At 30.2% G+C, this 21,542-nt stretch overlaps 2 protein-coding genes across 4 annotated transcripts in view; one reads left to right on the plus strand and one right to left on the minus strand.

Moving 5' to 3' along the window:
* The window catches only part of Mgat4a (alpha-1,3-mannosyl-glycoprotein 4-beta-N-acetylglucosaminyltransferase a), a 225,010-nt gene that overhangs the window by 129,649 nt on the left and 73,819 nt on the right, over positions 1-21,542 (minus strand). Inside the window, exon 1 of one of the 3 annotated variants that reach the window (XM_072540366.1) lies at positions 15,734-16,246. The exons of the other annotated variants lie outside the window; for them this stretch is intronic. The gene's annotated coding sequence lies outside the window, so the exon portion shown is untranslated. Of the gene's footprint in view, positions 1-15,733; positions 16,247-21,542 lie in introns of those variants that run through there. 3 annotated transcript variants of the gene reach the window in all.
* Positions 17,511-21,542, plus strand: part of LOC140447610 (probable 3',5'-cyclic phosphodiesterase pde-5) — a 296,700-nt gene continuing 292,668 nt past the window's right edge. Inside the window, exon 1 of the mRNA XM_072540362.1 lies at positions 17,511-17,648. The gene's annotated coding sequence lies outside the window, so the exon portion shown is untranslated. The remainder of the gene's footprint in view (positions 17,649-21,542) is intronic.

Raw genomic sequence — 21,542 nt, forward strand, 5'->3', positions numbered from 1 at the left:
ATTCCTCAAGTTTCGTAATTGTTTGTACAGACGACTCTTTATAGTCTTCACCATTGCTTTTTTTTATGTTAAAGGCATAATGGTTGAGCATTTTTGGTAGTTCCGTTATGGTAGTACATCTTTGAAGCGTAAAATTTCTCACCCGTAGGAACTCCGAAAATTGGGTCCAAATAGAGCTTCTGGATCTCTGCGTGTTCAATGGGACATTTTCCAAAAGCAATTTTTTGATTTCTTCACTTCACCTGACTGACATCCAAATCTTGATTTTTTGTCTGGATTCATTATTGGATGTCCAAAATTAACTACGCTTCAATGACGTTTTAAATCACGGATAGGAAGGAGTTTTGTCAGCAGGAAACGTGGCGATGCTATGACGTTTTATCAGTTAAAAATAGTCTAGTGAAATAGTCATTGAAACACACTGAACTGCTTCCACTTTATTTTTCGTTGTATTTCTTTTATTGTTTTAGGTACGATTTTGTTAACCGCGCCTTGTATACTGTCATATAAAAAGTTTTAAATCGATCGGTCTTGTTAAAATTCATTTTGAGGCGAAAACACGCACTTTACAGTAAAAATAATACCGATTAATTTGACGTTTGTTGATGTTGCCATAGAATCGGAAAAGTAAATAAAAGAGTAGTTAAGTGCAAATGTATGTTCCGAATATTTAACAGTAAACTATCTTTTTATGAGTTAAATGGAATGATTTATACAGAGATATAGTTCTCACGTAAATAAAGTGATCAATCTTCTTCTTCTAGTGTAACTAGCTCGAAAAGATCCATCATCATTTAAAATTTTATGCTGTTTATAAGTGTATATTTTATGTTTTTAGTTTTCCTATGTTCTTTTTCATTCTATATAAAACTACTTCATTTCTTATTTGGCTTACCCATATTATCTGTTGGTACATACATATAACAAGGTTTTAAAACGTTTTCATTAGTATCTCTGTAAAGGTGCTTCGAAGCGAGCAACATTTTTACTGCAATATATGGCTCCAATTTATGACAACATTGAATGCAGCAGAATATATATATATATATATATATATATATATATATATATATATATATATATATATATATATAGAAGTTGAGTCTGAAGTGTCTTTGCCATTCCTTGATGTTCTTATTCAGAAAAACTTACCTCACAGCTTTTCCTATTCCGTGTACCGGAAACCCACTCATACAAACCGATATCTTAATGCCCAGTCACATCATCACCCCGCCCAACTCAATTCAGTTGTCAACACTCTCATTTCTCGTTCCATAAGACTTAGCGACAACAATCATAGGTCATCCGAAATTAATTCAATAGGGCAAACACTCTTACAAAACGGCTACCACAAAACCCAAATCAATAAGAGCATTCAAAAACATCTATACCCCATTCCATCCAAAAAAGAAACCTTGCCGCCGGATCAGCCCAAAATCTTTCTACCTTTTATTAAAGGTGTCACTGATAAAATCAGTAGAACTCTTTTTCCTCTAAATATCAAAACCATCTTCACTACTCACTCCAAGTTATCCAATCTCGTCAGATCCGTAAAAGACCAAATCCCTAATGAAGACCATGGTGTCTAAGAGATACCCTGTTCCAGTTGCCCACGTACATACATCGGACAGACAAACCGACGAATCCATAACCGTATTTACGAACATTCTATATCTGTCAAACATTCCGATACTACTTCAGCCCTAGCCCAACATCATATTCAAACAGGCCACAAAATAGATTTCGAAAAAGCAAAAACCATCGCCCCCATCCGCTCCTTAAAATCGGGAATCATTCGTGAAGCTATCGAAATCGAAAAACAGCCTAACAGCTTAAACACGCGCGATGACGCGAAACGATTGCCGGCAACATGGCGACCCCTGCTTCAGCGACCTGCCGCCCATACCGCCCAGGTCACGTCAGTTCAGACCACGTCAGCGCATACCGTTCCCGCGCATACAGCGAGTATAAAAGCAGCGACACAGGGTATGACCGGTTGTCACTCGACACTGAGGAGTAGGCAGATTGAGACCTCAGTGCCGAGAGACAGTTCTTGCAATATAGAACACGATACTGGTACGTCTCGAGTGAGGGGAGTAGGCAGATTGAGACCCCGAACTCGAACCGAACCGTATCACTCTTGATAATGGCTCCAAAATGGGTGCCGAAACGTCGAGTAAAAAATTCTCAAAGCGGTTCTTCCCGAGAACTAAGTAATTTTCATTCATCTGACCGCGGAAATTTATCCGAACATATATATATATATATATATATATATATATATATATATATATATATATATATATATATATATATATATATATATATATTGTTATGATGTGTTTTTTGTTTGAATGATGAGCAATGAGTATTTTTAATAATATAGGGTTTTTTATCGCGGTTCTCAAAGAATTAGCTTGTAAGTACTTTTTTAAATTATCTTTATTATAACTATTATGAAACACACATATATATCTAACTTAGCCAATGTAAATTTAAAATAAACTATCTTTAAATTGATATTCTTATAAAACTAATTAAATTCTATAGACAATCTACAATTTAAACAAAACTATCTTCAAACTTGAAATTGTTATGACACTAACTAAATTATATTAACAAAATTTTGTACCTTTCTTTCACTGAATGCCTAAATGAACTGTTTTCCACTAAGTATATAGATTCTAATCACCACTGAATGTCTTCGTACTTCAGTTATCCTTGTTTTTTGTGAAATTACTTTTTTCAATTATCAGCTTCTACCAATTTAAGATATAGTTTTCTTCACCAGCATTTATACACCACCAACCAAACCAGCAAACAGCATTTATATTTATTCTTCTTTTCAATATACCAATATCCACTTATTATAAGTTGATTTATACTAATCTCCAACCATAATATAATTTAATTTCTTCCAATATACTTTTTTTAATCTTCAATAATTATTTGTGTATAATTATAAATGTGCATTAAATTATATGCATAATTTTTAATCTTCATTTAACTCACTATATTAAACAATTGGACTATCTCCAACTAACTTTCATAATAAACTGGCCTGACTTCTGACTAAAAACTGCCAAAAACTCTTAAAACTCTTCTGACTGCACTATCTAAAACTTTTCTGACTAAAAACTTTCAAAAACTGCCATCTTGAATCCAAATCACGGGTATTTATATGTTTTTGGATTTCTAGAACCATCTCGTAATATATCATGTTCCAATTTGTTCTATCAAATACTTGTCTGAATTTTCTGGAACAAACCATTTCGCAAACATGGCCATCTCCGGAGATCCAGAGAATTCCATTCTTTTCTATTAATAATTTTGTTTACATTTAGGCTTTTCAGATCAGAATATATAATTAAATTAGTAACTAACACTCTAATTTAATAAAATACACATTTCAAACAATATATTATATAACCCCACTTTATATTCCCTTATGATTAATTTCTATCTGTCAAATTACTCCGAGAGTATTTTTGGTTGCCTATGCACATGGCTCACTTATATATATTTACAATATTAAAATACAACTTTTTACAATTATTATATGCTAATTTCTTAAAATGCCCTCACATAAATATATTTTTATTAAATTCTCTAGTATATAACTTATAAATTATTTTCTATAAACCCCAATCGTCACAATATATATATATATATATATATATATATATATATATATATATATATATATATATATATATATATATATATATATATATATATATATATATATATATATATATATATATATATATATATATATATATATATATATATATACATCCCGCTATCTTTTAGAACTCTTTTCACGTTGCAGTAATTTAGCATCACCAAGAATTGCTATCATTTTCTATTTATAAATTGTGTATGTTCGTTTAGGGTACCTTTGTAGGCTTGGCACTGTTGTCGGTTTTTTAATATTCCGATTTTTTTTATATATTTAATTTTTACATCAAACCTACGTTTTAACATCGAGCGGTAAAATCACTGTATTTGGCATCATTTTAGAGCCAGTAGATGTTGCCGGTATTAATCCTTAAAATAATATTTTAGATACCTAAATATCGATCGGTTGTTTGGGTCAAGTTCGAATGACGACATTGAAACTACCTGCTCACAAGTTGCAGTCTCAACAGGTTTTTTTCTTCGTTTAGATGTTATATTTATTTAACCTAGATATTTTTGCCCAGAGAATCGTGTAGGGGAATATTTTACATAAATTTTAATTTACAACCTGTTTAGTCGAAGCTATCGATGAATAGTTTGAGATAAATATTATGGTTTTATGGAATTAAGCCCTTTATTATTGGTTGTGATTGTGATAATGTTTGAAATTTTGATTTCCATTCCGGAAATCGTTCTCAAATAACGTTTTTCTGTACAAAATGTGTATACACATGTTTACATAATTAGTACAATAAACAAAGCTATTGTAAAATAATAGTGGAAATCAAAACGTTAAATATTAGTTAATTAAAAATGTAATTTTCATCTCAATAACGACCAATAATTGTGGCTTAATCACATAAAAAAATAATATTTGACTTTGACCATGCCATAAGAAAGTAGTTCACGGAACCTCGCTAAATAATTTAAAAAAATCTTATACAGAAATTTAAATTCTAAATAGTATGAGGGGTAGCTGACGAAAAAGAGGCTGTAAAGACGTACAGTTGATTTTGCTTTGTTTTTTTAAACAATCTTAAAAGGCAAAAAAAAATAATTTTTTGCTTATAAAACGTTTTGTATACATTCTAAAGAAAAATAATTCAAATAATAGTTGTAGACCATAAAAAGTTTTTTATGTAGAGAAATACCAAATTTAAATACATAAATAATTGATACAATTCCAAAAAACCGTAAACTCTATGATATTATGTTTGTAGTAATTTATAAATAATGTTAATAACTTTGTTTTTGGCCTAACGACAGGCAATTATGGCAATTGATGAGTTATTAAAGTGTGCTAAATATCAAGCAGATCAAAAAATATTTTACAATTTATTCAATTTGTTTATGACAGAAAGCGATTATTTAAACAACTGTACTTGTCCAAACAGTATGACTCTACAAGTATTTTGTAACTTGCAATCGATTCTTTTCGCTTTTAGTTTTAGGGTATATTAAAAAAACTTTAACATATTATTAAATTTTTTATTAAGAACCAGTTTGAATAGGGGACTTTTTAGTTTTTAGACCACTTCACGTTTTTTCAGTTTCTTTGACAAGTGAGGATTATCTATTCGCTTATTTCTTAATATGGGCTATGAGCAATTATCTAGTCAAGTCAACACTATTATAGAAGTTACCCATACTTTTTTAGTAGTCATTCAGACGGTTCATCTTAATTGTCCCCATATGGAACATAAGTCCGAGAAAAGTCTTAAATTCTGTTTGTGTTGTTTCTTTCCAAAACGCAATCCTCGATTTTTCTGAACGACTTTGTGCAAATATTTCGTCAGAGTCAATCAGAGTCACTTCCACCATTCATTTAATCTACATCGTCCTCGCCAGATGCTTCTAACAATGATTGTAATTCAGCAGTGGTCAATCTATGTTTATATTCACATTTAGCTTTTTTAGATGTCGAAGGCATATTATTTACATCCATCTTTTTATAAATACTATAACTCACTTTTACGGAGGTAATTAACAATTAAAATGTTCTACTAAAACTATCAACTTACGACTTCCAATACTATAAGGCCACTTGAGGTATAATACGTTTTTACTCAATAATAGTTCCTGTATAAGTAAAATTGTTTTTTAATGTGCTCCATTGAAGCACACTAGACATATTCCAGTTTTGCCATCACATTCTTCAGAGTATGTTTTAACTTTTTTAACTTTTCTATCGTCCTTTCTACTCGTCATGCTTCTTCTTAAAACTTTGTAACATCTTGTACACTTTCTTCTCTTTGTATTATCTACATCGCTTTGCCTGAGATGGTATTTTTGGGTGTAACTGTTCGTGAGGGTTACAACATTTCTTTATTTGCAAATGCCTTCGCGAACTCCAGTCTGAACTCAAGGATAGGTTGTCGCTTTTTTACGTTTTCTATTATTTAGCAACTAAGCATTTACTACTGCTGTATTAAATGCGGTATTAAATATTAATTCCACTGCCACTTTTCGGTACCACTTCAGAATTTTGCGTATTGGGCTTTGGTAAGAAGCCACTTAATCACTAAAATCAACACTCTTTTTCACCAAGTTATAATCGAGAATAGTTTGTGGTTTTAGTACTGGTGTATAATTTTTCTTTTCATCTGATTAAACCAAGATATAACTATTATGTTTAAATGTTGTAAGGATTAAAACTGGTCTTTTGTCGACCCATTTTATTACTTGTAAAATCAATAATGGGGTTAAGTTTCATCGTGAGTAACTGGTTGCAATTTTTTTAATCGAGATTTTGGTTTTACATGTTTTTATAGTAAAACGTCTGCACATGAATAATTCGTTTCTTGAACAATGATTTTAATTCATCGACCAATAGTCTAAAATAAGGTTTTATTACGTCGTCCGGAATATTATAAACTGGTTCTTTTTCACAAATATATTGGAAATATGGTTTACATTCTATATTTAGAAAAATCTTTTACTGCAACTCTTGTTCCCATAAGACCCTATGTTATAAATAAATATATTCCTATAAGAATTATCTTGAAAGATGAAAAAAATACAATAAAAAAGTGCAATATAAAGTGTTATTTAAAAAATAATAAGTCATTCACGGGCGTACAGTTAAAAACAAAAGTTTTCAGTGTTCTATTGCTTGATTATTATTATCTGGTATTCTGAAAATGTTGACATTTTTTCCTGGTCTGATCTCCCTCAACTAACGTCATCTTTCTTAATTGGTGTGTTGTATTGATTTCTATGTTGATTGATTAATAGGTCTCTTTAAGTGTTTTGTTGCTATCCATAGTAAATGATCTTCTTTAGACAATGTACTTATGTAGTGTTCAAATGTGGCATTGCGTACATCATGTAGCGCTCATCTTAATTGTCTGATTATCTACCTCTTGCTCTTTATTTTTCGACTATTAGTTGTATAATATAATTCGGAGTGTTATTTGTCTTTTCTTGATTTGGAATTGTTAATCGTGTAGCTCCATATGAAATAGTAGGAGATGAAAACGGCAGCATATTCATCCATAAAAAAAAGGAAACGCGATAAAGATATCTGAAACAACTGTTTTATGTTATAAGAGATGAAATAGTCCGAAATTACCAAAACAGGTGAACAGGGCACTATAAAGAGGAAGTAAAATTAGCTATGAAACAGTTTGAATGAGAAAAAGAAGTAAGCTTAGACCAAATACCAGCAGGAATTATTCAACTGAAGAAAAAAATTAAATCGATAACAATATTCACTCCATTTACAGAAAAGGCGGTGACCCGCAATTATTTTAAGAACATCTTTAATAGCCTCCAGTCAACAATTTCCTAACCATGTTTAAAAAACGTACGGAATGCACTGTATATACTAACCCAAGTCGTCAACATACTTGTTGTTGCAGTTTTATGTGCATTTATGTTTTATTGCATGTAATCCATATGCAACTTAAAGGTTATGCACGACTTCCCTTGTATAGGTACACAGGCAAGCACATGCGGGAGAAAAAAGATTTGTCATACCGTTACATTATGTCAAATTTTAACGTTGAATATTTTATGGTCCCCTTTGGGTTATAAAACGAATGATCGACTTTTTCTCGCACAGATCCCTGCTATGTAACTTTACAAAGCGAGTTTGCTGGGTATTAAAGAACCGTCTATGGCATCATATAATTTTACGCTAATATTTCACGTTCTGCGACGCATTCCACGTTTGACACATTGTCTTTTTTAGTTTTCTGTCATTCTATTTGTTAAATCCTATCTCATTCTCGTCACAGCGTCAAGGAGCAGTAAATGTGTATACTGAACGGGAGGCATATGTCTAACAGTGAACGTTGGAGATTTTTCGAGTTTATCATATCTTCTTGTTTGAGTGCCTCTGCTATCGGAGATTGGATATCATTAGGGCGATTCTAATTTTATTTACTGCTGTTTTGAATAATTCGTTAGTGGTACAGCCAAACCACTCTCTTAAATTTCTCATCCAGGACATTCTTCTATGGCCTGGATTTCTGCGTCCTTGGATTTTTCCATGCATTATATTTTGTAGGAATGTGTACTTTTGTCCTCTCATCAGGTGGCCAAACTATTCAAGTTTTCTCTTTTTTATATTCAGTATAACTTCTGGATCGTTATTTATTCTGCGTATTACCTCTTCATTTGTAATTTTATCCACCCGACTTATTTTTAGTATACGGCGGTAGCACCACATCTCAAAGCTTTCAAGATTTTTAACATTCTTCTGTTTAAGAGTTAATGCCTCAACAACCGTAAAGCAAAGTACTGAATACATACTAAGTAGTTAACTAAAAGTGGACGTATGCAAAGAGATGTATGACATAATCGTATGGTATTCGCTAATAATCCTGTCACGTAATATGCCACACACTTCTGTGCGTTAATTCGTTTACGCAACTAAGCCTCTTTTGACATAACATATATAGGAGCAAAGATATATACCTATAGTCCTTTTAGTGTTGATGTATTTGATTTGTACGTCGTAGTATTCTATTAGTTAAATGGTACCATTTGAGGTACTTTACGTCACGATTGGACTAATAGGATCGAAGATACATAACTAAGGCCCTTTTGCCAAGCTACTCTATTTAATTTTTATATCTCATTGTATTATATTAGTTAAATTCTATCATTTAAGGTACGAAACGTCATGATTGGACTAATAGGACCGCAGATACATAACTAAGGCCCTTTTGACAAGCTGATGTATTTTATTTTTCTATCTTATTGTATTCGATTGGTTAAATCCTATCATTTGAGGTACTGTACGTCACGATTGGGCCACTAAAAACAAAGATACGTAACTAAGGCCCTTTTGACGTAATGCTGTATTTGATTTCTATGTCATTGTATTCTATTGGTTAAGTGCTATCATTTGAGGTATCGTACGTCACGATTGGACTAATAGGACCGAACATACATAACTAAGGCCATTTTGACATGCTACTCCATTAAATTTTTATACCTCATTGTATTTTATTTGTCAAATCCTTTCATTTGAGGTACTGCACGTCATGATTGGACTAATAGAACTAAAGATACACAACTAAGGCCCTTTTGACATTGTTCTGCATTCGATTTTTCTACCCCATTGTATTATTTATGTTAAATCCTATCATTAGAGGTACTATACGTCACGATTGGACTAATAGGACCGAAGATACGTGACTACGGCCCTTTGGACATGTTGCTGTATATAATTTTTTTATTTCATTGTTTTTGATTGGTTAAATCCTGTCATTTGAGATACTGTACGTCACGATTGGACTTATAGAAACGAAGATATATAATTAAGGCCTTTTTGACATGCTGCTATATTTGATTTTTCTGTCTTATTGTATTTTATTGGTTAAATCCTATCATTTGAGATGCTGTACGTCGCGACTGGACGAATTGGAGCGAAGATACAATAGGTAGTTGCAATATATCATAACCCGTTAGTTTTAACCAAACATGATGCCAGAATGATTTGTAGATGAAAAAAATATATATATATATTCTTAAATTTACTATTTCGTCGTGGGTAATATTATATTCAACAACGATGCCAAATTTCTGATGCTAAAATGATTGATAATGAAAGTGGGATATACATTTTCATGTATATAATGGCAGCGAGTAAACGGTAAAACCCTGAACTAAATATATATAATATTTTCACTGTACCATCATTTTAGACTCAAACATTTTCTGGAATAAACTTATATAACTCAGTAAGGGATAAAAAGAGAAAGCGGATATTTTAAAATACCAACACGGTATCAAGACTCTAATCAATGAGATGGTTAAAATTCTTGTAACAAGTACGGGAAAACAGTTATTAAGGTCTTGTAAAGTAGCGTCGATATACAGATGCTACTTTGCAAGACGATGCTAAATTGATGGTAAAAGCATAATGTATCGATGCGAAAATGATAGTAGGATGTATATATATATATATATATATATATATATATATATATATATTGATTTAGAGTATCAGCAATCGGTCTGTAGGAAATAAAACTCTATTTGTTCTATGTCTCAATATTTCGTCACGATTTTGTGACTTCTTCAGGAGAAAACCGTAAATTTATTAGAATAATTATTATATGTAAATGATATATATTATATGTAAGTGAATATTTAAATACATACAACTATAGGACCTAAATAGCATATGTAATCGGCTTATTAAAAAAATTTAAAAGAATAGAAAATAAGTATATTACAACAAATCAATCCCAACAACACACAAGAAAGATCAAAAAACTGCATCTACAAAATATCCTGTGAATGCAACAATTTCTGTATGGGAGAAACAGCAAGACCACTAAGTGTCAGGATAAAGGAGCACGAAACATACACCAAGAACAGAGACTTCGACAAATTTCAGTTACGCAAACATACCGGGGTAACGAGCACATAGTACAATGAAAATATGTATCAATAATACTGACATAAAAAACAGAAACATTAAAGAATCCTCTTATCCTACTTAACGAAAAATGTGTGGCAAACTCATCAGCAAAATGTAGCAAGCTTTGGTTGCCAATACTAAAAGAATAAGTCGACAACACGAACCAATCATAGCGGATTAAAGGAAATCGCAGGCATCATCTGCAATACCTATGCAATACACAATACCATGGACGTATAAATAAAGACGTATAAATAAGGACGTATGAATAAATACACAATACCATGGACGTATAAATCTTTATTTATACGTCCATGCACAATACACAAACAAATAATTCACGTTAAACACACTAATAAAAATAAATAAACAATAAAATACACAAAACAGTCGGAATTTGATAATCTGAGGGTAAAAACATAACCCTCAGATTTTTGTCAACCAAAAGAAGGCTATTGCCTATAAGAAGCCAAGTAAGACAATCATCAATTTTGAAAAACATAACCAACAAAGAACAACTATTTGTTGGTTTAACTATTTTTAGTAATTTTTTAAAAATAATTCCTTTGTTAAAAACCAAATGTTATTTAAAAACGTAATTTTTCAATACAATCAGTTGTGGCTTATCCTTATATAAACATAATATTTAACTTCAATTATTATATGTAATCTTAATTACAATAATTGCAGTTTATTCTTAAAAATATATTATTAAATTTTAGGAGGTCAACCTCAACACGTCTATTATGACTTGGAAGAGTAGTTTATAAATAAGTCAAAATTATCTAAATATAAATTTATGAATAAGTTATATTTATCTAATAACGAGATGTGAATATTTATTAAATAACAAAACTTAATAAAAGTATCTTACAAAAGTAAAATATTTCATAATGTATATTAATTGAAATCACACAGGAAGGACGTACGGGTTGACTAAAGACAATGTCTGCATTCATAATAGAGTCGTAATGAATAACATTAAAACATAATCTTTTTCAGAATATAAAAAACGCATTACGTTAACTTGTAATAAAGACCACATCAGTTCATCAATTTTATTACCAGAGAAAAAATATATATTTTCAGGAAACAAGTCAACGCTACTATGGGAGAACATCAAAACATAGAATTAACTTGGAATATCGAGACACGCAGAATACCGTTAAATTGAATGTGAGATTATAATGGAAAAGTTTTTTATGATAATGCTAATAACTACAGATGTGTGTAGTGCTTTAATAAGTTACTTTAATAAGGTGAAGAAGAAAATTGTTTATAATAAATTTTTATATACCTCTGTATATATATATACATATATATATATATATATATATATATATATATATATATATATATATATATATATATATATATATATATATATATATATATATATATATAATATAAAGTTTTATTTTGGGGTTGCAGTCATTAATAGGGCAGGAAAGTGAAACTCTTTGTTCTTTATCTAGCTTTCGCAAAATTTATTTGCTTCTTCAGGATATGCTAAAATATGGTATCAGTAAATACAATGAAATTAAAATTAAATAGCATTGTATAAAACTAGTATAAAAACTTACAACATGAGGTTAATCCATTAAATTTTCAAATTTACAAAACAATAAAACTTAAATTATTAAAATTATCTAGTTATGTAAGTACAATATTTTAATTTTATTTAATTTTGTACAAATTCATTATGATATTGATTATGTTGATGTTTGATTTATGTCAGAAAGACACTCGTTTCTGTTTATTATATTTTTTGTTGTTGATAACTAGCTCTTGATTGTTATTATGGTTACGTACAAAGTGGCGCCAAATATGAATATTTAAATTTTTTGAAATTATAGTATTTATAGTCAGAAAATCTAATATTAGAAAATTATAGTATTAATTTTTGTAAGACAGAATGTAATTATAGATATTGCTTAGTTTATCAATATCAGTTTTTTTATTAACGCATTGATATTTATTTATGCATACCAATTCTAAGAATTCCCTTTTATTTAATTGGTTTTCACAAAGAGTTACATAGGTATATATATATATATATATATATATATATATATATTTCTGTGGCAAAAAGATTTTTTGTCTAATGCCATCTCTCTCTCTCACACACACACACATATATATATATATATATATATATATATATATATATATATATATATATATATATATATATGTATATATATATATATATATATATATATATATATATATATATTATTAAAATTTGCAAATTTGAACCTTATATGTTTAATTGATTTAATATGACAGGCTTAATTTTGCAAGAAATTAATAAATTCATTTTAATTAAAATTGATCTCAGTGCTCCTTTTGTCGTTAATTATAAGTAGCTTCAAAGTATTCTTTAAGCAGTTGCCTTTGAGGAAAGGATGGACAATAGGAAAATAAATGAAATCAAATAATTTTGTGATACTAAACTTCAATAATTTATTAAAAAAGAATAAAAAAAATATTAAAGTCAGACAATTTTACACTTAATCAAAATCATATATTATATATGCGCTAATCCGTATAATTAAAATTACAAATTCATTAAAATCCCTATACAAATTATTAATAATTGTTTGGACTTGTATTCAAATAAAAAATCTCTTCTTTGTGTTTTCTTTTTTAAATTAAATCAAGAATTTTCTTTTAAGAAACATTACTTCTTTTAACTCAAATGGAACTAATCAAATAGACCACATCTTAATACAAGAGAAGTTTGCGAATTTAATAACAAATGTGAAAACGTGCAGAGGGGCTGACGTAGACTCAGATCATTTTTTGGTTAGAATTAATATGAGAGAAGCAATAATTAAAAGGCATAAACGGGAAAAGAAAGTGCAACGTAAATTTAACTTTGAAAAACTGCGAAAATTTGAGGTAAAGCAGGACTATCAAAAGGATATACAAGAAACCTACGCTAAAAAAGATAGTACTACTGTGAGTAACATACAACAAAAGTTCTTGAAAATGACAAACACTATAAAGGAAGCTACGTCGAAGAACATACCAAGAGCAAAAAGATTTAGAAAAAACCACTGGTTCAATGACGAATGCAGAACAGAGTTAAAAAAAAGATCAGATTTGAGATTAAAAAGTTTACGTTCGCAAAAACAAGACGACCTAGAAAGGTATGCCGTACAACGAAAAAAAGTAAAGAGAATCCTAAGGGAGCGGAAACGAAAGTATATGGAGAATAAAATTAAGCGCATTGAAGAAAATTACAAGAAAAATGAAATAAAAAATTTTTATAAAGAAGTAAAATACATTAAAACTGGGTACCAGGGAAGAACGATGAATGTAAAAGATAAGCAAGGAAACCTGATAGTGGATGAAGACCAAATATGTGAAAGGTGGAAAGAATATTTCGAAGAGATACTAAATGACGAAGTGACTACTGAAGAAAATTGTTATGTTCCTAGACCTCAAATAGTAATAGAAGACATACCAAAGCCCACAAGAGAAGAAATTGAAGAAATAATAAATGATATGAAAAACCAAAAAAGTCCCGGGGAGAGCGGCATTGTGGCAGAGAACATAAAATATGGAGGAGAGGTCTTAATAAACAAACTTAGTGAGCTAATACTAGAAGTATGGGATGCCGAAGAAATGCCTCAAGAATGGAATAAGTCGATTATAATTCCTATACACAAAAAGGGAGATAGAACTGAATGCACAAACTATAGAGGAATATCCTTATTAGAAGTAATGTATAAAGTACTCGCCATACTAATTAAAAAACGATTAGAAATATATATAGAGAAGAATCTAGGAGAATACCAGGGAGGATTTCGGAAAGGAAGATCAACAACCGATCAAATTTTTATGCTAAAACAAATCCTGACCAATTGCTATGAATACAACATTTCAGCACAAGTACTTTTTATTGATTACAAAGCTGCCTACGATACAATAAACAGAAACAAGTTAATAGAAACACTAAAAAAATTCCAAGTGCCAGAAAAAATAATAAGATTGGTAAAAATGACAATTAGACAAACCATTTGTGCTGTGAGATGCAACGGTACAGTCTCAGAAGAATTCGAAGTGAAAAAAGGTGTTCGCCAAGGAGACCCGTTATCTACATTGCTATTCAATATAGTTCTAGAAAAAATTGTAAGGATTAGTGGGATAAATAGGTCCGGTACTATTTTATACAAGGAGCACCAATGCTTAGCATACGCTGATGATGTGGTTCTCATTGCAAGAAATGGAAAAGAACTATCAAATATAACAAAAAGACTGATTCGGGAAAGCTCTAAAATGGGACTGAAAGTTAATATTAATAAATCGAAGTACATGGAGATCTCGAGCAAAAAAGGAATAAGCACCAGGGGATCCTTTAAATTGGAGGTGGAGAATGGATCAGTTGTAGAATTCGAGAAGGTGGATGAATATATGTACTTAGGTACTCTTATTGATCAGACATGTAAAAAAGAAACTGAAATCAACCTGAGACTGACCAAGAGCAACAGGTGTGCTGGAGCCATGAGCAAAATAATTAAGGCCAAAGATATATCTCGTAATACAAAAATAAGAGTATACAAAACTATAATTAGACCCACAATGCTATACGCTGCCGAGACATGGACTATGAACAAAACCGTACAGAACACATTGGAAGCATGGGAAAGAAAGATACTTCGCAGAATATTTGGTGGAAAAGTAGTAGAAGGAGAATGGAGAAGACGAACTAATGCAGAAGTGTATCAGTTGTATGCTAACCCTACAATAACAAATGTGGTGAAAAAACGTAGACTAGAATGGCTCGGCCATCTAGAAAGAATGCAAGGTAATAGACTAGTCAAGAATATTGCTTGGAGAGTACCTGAGGGCAAAAAAAAGAGAGGAAGACCAAGAAAGAAATGGAGAGATGCAATGATGGAAGATGTCAGAGAGATGGGAATCAGAGATTGGAAGCTGTTAGCTAAGAATAGAAAACGATGGAAATTATCCATCCAGCAATGGGCCTAAAAGGCCTGTTAACGCTGTACATACATACATCCTTCTTTTAACTTCTTTTATATCTGAATTAAAAGATTATATTTATTGTGAAATGAAATCACTGAATAAAATATTAAAAAACCAAATTAATATTGACCTAGTTATGATCGTGATTAAAAGTCTTTGTTGATTATATCGCAAACTAACCTTTTATTTCCAAGAATTCTCTACTGGCTCCTTTTCTTCTTACGACTGTGATCTGTCCACCTTTGGCTCGTAATCTCAGTTGCTCTACACACTCCTGCTATCTCCTCTGCTTATCAACGTCTCTCGCACACGCTATCGCTGCAACAGTCTCTCCAAAAGCTCCTGGACTAAACTCCTATCTCACAGGAACCCAATTTCTTTCTAATCGAAAGGATTTTCACTTAATCGACTAGTACCAAATATACTATACACTTGTTTGTTTATTACAGGATGTACTTTCGTTGTCCACTGCTACCAATCTTTGGAGCTAGTTCCACAGACACAAAAAACCTTTCACAATTATCATTTGACAAGAATTTTCTCTGCTAACTTTCATGGTAGGATATGGATCACAAAAAAACTTGCTTTTTTCGACGTTTAAATCACAGTAATCTTCCTTTTCCCGGGCAAAGCATCACTTCAATTCCTTCTTCTCCCTTTCATTAATCAAAACACGCACATCCTTCATACCACGCCATCCCTTTCGAGCAATCAAATTATGTGACTTGTCAAACACAAGCTCAATATCACATAACCTTGGTATTTCTAAATTTTACATAAATAAGATCTTTTTTTGGTTTCGGAACTTCGAATCTCGGAAATAGTTCTTTGCAAATTAAACCTCAGATACGTCGCCGCAGTCATAATCTATCAATATTATCTCTTAAACTCACGATTTCTTTCTTTTTCTGCTTTTCTCTTTATTATTATCCTTATTAAATTTACGTCTTTGATGTGAGTTTGTTTATTTATTGTTGTCTTTCTTTTATTCTTCTTTTTGTGTAGACGTGGCTCTTTATGTGCCTCCAGTAAGTTGTCGTTCCATCGTTTTCGTGGTCTTGTCACTAATTGTCTTCCTATTGGAGAACCGTCTGTCGCCGTCTTTACTACTTTATTTGTTGTTTTGTTGTCATTTGTTCTCTCTCTGTCAGGTCGTGTTTCGGCCGCGTATGTCATTATTGGTCTGATGACTGTTGTGTAAAATCTGCCTTTCATTTCTTTCCCTATATTTTTATTTCTCAATATTGTTTCATTTAGGCAGCCTGCGGCTCTATTTGCTTTGTCCACTTGATCTTTCACTTCTGTTTCCAGCTTTCCGTAGTTAGATAGTTTGATGCCTAGATATTTAAACTCCATCACTTGTTCTATTATCTTACCCTTTAGCTCTAATTCACATCTTAGTAGATTTTCAATTATAACCATGCATTTTATCTTTTTGGTGAAATTAAGATGTTACATTTTCTGGCGACTATATTAAATTGGTGCAGGTGTAAATCATCTTTACTTTGAGAGATTAATATTGCGTCGCCTGCGCATTATTTTAAGTTGTTTTTCTCCCATTTGGAATCCTTTTTTAGTTCTTGCTTTTTTATAATTTCATCCATGATCTATGTTATTAATGTTGTGAATACTGATTGGTATCCTACTTCCTATGTCAATTTATAAATAAATTATTCTATAAATGTCGAAGATTTCTTCATTAAGTTAAAGTAAACTGATTTTCTAAAACGGACTAATGAAAAACTAATAATAATTTGAAAAAGTTAAGAAAATTTCAGATTTTAATATTTTATAGAACGTTGTAAACTTTCAGTATCGATATACTATAAAGAGGAAGAATATGAACATGAACATGATAATGCAATTATTTTTAAAAATTTTATCTCTCTCGAAAAATTTACTTTCATAAGATAATTTTTGTATTTACCGACGCCTATGGCGTCATATAACTGTTTTGTTAAGTACTCTCGATAAAGCTATTGAATTTTACTCGTAAAAACAAATAAATAAATTTCGAACGTTGTACTAAAAAAAAAAACAAGTAACGTTTTCGTGAAACGGTGTGGTATTTCGAAGATTGGGATCGTTTTTACTGGTAAGAGAGCCGTTATTTTCTTGTATAAATAGTAATATTTGCATCCAATAAATACATAAACCAGATAAAACTAATTAGCATAAAAACCAATACACTGAATTTAGTTAAATAATAACCAACATAACCTCAACTTTTTTCATAGCCGGCTGAACAAGGTGGGCGAAAAGGAAAATTTTAAGAATCAAATTGACTTTATTTGATAAATAATAACAAACTGCATCTTTGCATAAGGACTTTTTATCTTAATTTATATACATAGGTATATATTTTTAATTGATTTTCTATATATATATATATATATATATATATATATATATATATAAAGTAGTGTTAATATATATAGTAAAGTGTTATTATATATATATATATATATATATATATATATATATATATATATATATATATATATATATATATATATATATATATAAGTAGTGTTAATCAACTGATTAAGTTAGAAAATAAACTTTGAGACTCTTTGAGTAAACACAACTGAAAGAATAGGCTAAGTGTACTCTTGTTCCATTATTATTTCAATATATCGTCGATAGTCATCGACATCATCAGAGATGAGCTACAAATAGTTATACATGAACATTTGACAGTCTATTTAACTAAGTTACTTACGATTTGAGATTATCGCCGTAAAGAAAGCTGGTAAAAGTTATAAAAATTTTGTAAAAAATTATATAAGTTTTTTTCACAAAATACATGTATTGGAAATTTACAAATACTGGTACAAAGACAACGCATAATTATTACTGTTATGTATTGGACAGAAAGTCATCTCTAGAGAGTTTTACATCTTTTTTTATTTAATTGTTAACCTGAACTTTATGTCATGTAAAGCCGACAATGTGGTTGATTTGCAGGTTTGAAAACTCCAACCTCTAAAATCTTCTTCTTTCCTTAATGGTCAAAGTAGAATGGAGATTTTAGTGGTCTTTGCCTTCATTAGGTGTCTGCACCTGTATTCGATTGGAATCTGAATTTGGAGCTATTTAAAAAGTGAAATTGTTAAAGTGATTGAAGATCACTTTAACAAGAGTAATCAGATCTTGGTTAATTCCAAGACCTAGTTATTATGTAAAGGTGGTTAAAGAGTAGTATAGAATGATGTCCTATTTAAATTTTTTTGAAAAGAAAAGTTGATTATTATAATTGAATGTGCTGTATGATTTTTACTTAAGAGTCTATTGTTAAACTATTTGATAATATGGTAATGTAATAATCTTATTCTAAAAAGGAATCTGTTGAATTATTGAATTTCATATGCTATTTGTCTACTGTTAAAAGAAAGGAGTAAATTTCACTGAGGTGGTGGATGTCTGTTTTTTTATTTTTGTTGTTCTGTTTTTGCTATACAAGCCATTTATAGGAAAAGACGTTTTTTGTAATTGGTTTCCCTTTCTAGAACCTCTACTGACTCAAAGTCCATCTGGTGTCCTTCATTTACTACATAAAGCGCTAATGAGCAACGGTCATGATGCAATCGGCAGTCGCTTTTATGTGAAATTATGCGATTTTTTAGATGCGTATGTATTTTTTTTCTGTGTGGTCTATGTATTTTTTGTTGCAGTTTTTGCATGGAATGCTGTAGACTACATGTGACATTTGCTCCTTAGGTGTTTTGTCTTTTACTTTTGTGTGAAGGCTTTTTATTAAAAATACCGTTTTATTTGCAATTTTGAAATTTTAAAAAGAATTTAGTACCCTTGCTAGTCTGGGTGTGAGCTCCTTGATATAAGGTAGAGAAATCATTGTGTATTCTGTAATTGGTTCATTGGATGTGTTCTGTTCAACATTTTCTCTTATTTCTTGGATGTTGGTGTCTATTTGCTCGGCATAACCTACTCCCCCTTGGACATTTGTATTAATGTTGTTTAATTTATCTAATATATTCTGAGGAAGGGATAAAGGGGTGTCATAAAGGATTTTCTTAACTAAATCATTGGGGTAAGAGTTGTAACAGGTTGTGTAAAAGTTTGAGGTTCTTTTTGTGGAAATTTGTATCTGAAATTTTCATCACCCTGACCTTCATTTGTTTTAATAGGTTAATTGTCATTGAATGTTTGTGATATGATAGGTAGTGTAAGAAGCCCTGAAGAAGACGCGGTTCAACCCTGAAGACTGGTGAGTTTAATAGTAATTTTTATAATAGTATTAATCTTAGCTCTAGGTTTAATATATATATATATATATATATATATATATATATACATATATATATATATATATATATATATATATATATATATATATATATATATATATATACAGTACTACACTACTTCACTACATTAGTAGTGATGTGACTAGTGAGTGTAGTAGTGTCTGGGGGATCGGGAGACTGAGACCTCGGAAACCCTGAAGAAGACATCAGATAGGATGTCGAAAGCTCGGCCCAATGGATATGGACGCGGTTCAACCCGGAAGACTGGTGAGTTTAATATTAATTTTTATAATAGTATTAATCTTAGCTCTAGATTTAATTGTACTAACCTACTAACCGCGGAAATCTTTCCGAACACACACACATATATATATATATATATATATATATATATATATATATATATATATATATATATATATATATATATATATATATTGTGACAATTGGGGTTTATAGAAAATAATTTATAAGTTATATACTACATAATATTAGATATAAAAAAGTATTTGATTATTTTAAATAAGTTATATACTAGAGAAATTTACAAAAATATATTTATGTGAGGGCATTTTAAGAAATTAGCATATAATAATTGTAAAAAGTTGTATTTTAGTAATTTTAATGTTGTAAATAGATGTAAGTGAGCCATGTGCATAGGCAACCAAAAATACTCTCGGAGTGATTGACAGATAGAAATTAATCATAATTGGGAATATAAAGTGGGGTTATAATAATATATTGTTTGAATTGTGTATTTTATTAAATTAGAGTGTTAGTTACTAATTTGAATGTTTATTCTGATCTGAAAAGCCTAAATGTCAACAAAATTATCAATGGAACATTAACGAATTCTCCAGAGTGGAGAGTGTGACCATTGTTTAGAGTCGAACATTCTCGAAATAATGATTATGGCGGTGGATCGAACAGATATTTTTTTCGAGAACATCTATATGAAAGTAATGGAACAAATTAGAACATGATCTCTTACCAGATGGTTCTGGAATATACAAAAGGATATAAATACCCGTGATTTGGATTCAAGAGGAAGTTTTTAGTCAGAAGTCAGGCCAGTTTATTATGAAAGTTAGTTAGTGAAGTAAATTGTTCAGAATTTTCAAGAAGTCAGTCAGAAAAGTTTAAGAAGAAATATGAAAGTTAGTTGGAGTCAGTGAATCAAGTACAAATAGTCCAATTGTTTAATATAGTGAGTTAAATGAAGATTAAAAATTATGCATATGATTTAATGCACATTTATAATTATACACAAATAATTATTGAAGATTAAAAAAGTATATTGGAAGAAATTAAATTATATTATGGTTGGAGATTAGTATAAATCAACTTATAATAATTGGATATTGGTATATTGAAAAGAAGAATAAATATAAATGGTGTTTGCTGGTTTGCTTGGTGGTATATAAATGCTGGTGAAGAAAAATATATCTTAAATTGGTAGAAGCTGATAATTGAAAAAAGAAATTTCACAAAAACAAGGATAACCGAAGTACGAAGACATTCAGTGGTGATTAGAATATATATAGTGGAAAACAGTTCATTTAGGCATTCAGTGAAAGAAAGGTACAAAATTTTGTTAATATAATTTAGTTAGTGTTATAACAATTTCAATTTTGAAGATAATTTTTTTAAATTTAACATTGTCTATAGAATTTAATTAGTTTTATAAGAACATCAATTTAAAGATAGTTTATTTTAAATTT

Source organism: Diabrotica undecimpunctata, chromosome 8 (genome assembly GCF_040954645.1).
Source record: "Diabrotica undecimpunctata isolate CICGRU chromosome 8, icDiaUnde3, whole genome shotgun sequence".
NCBI lineage: Eukaryota > Metazoa > Arthropoda > Insecta > Coleoptera > Chrysomelidae > Diabrotica > Diabrotica undecimpunctata.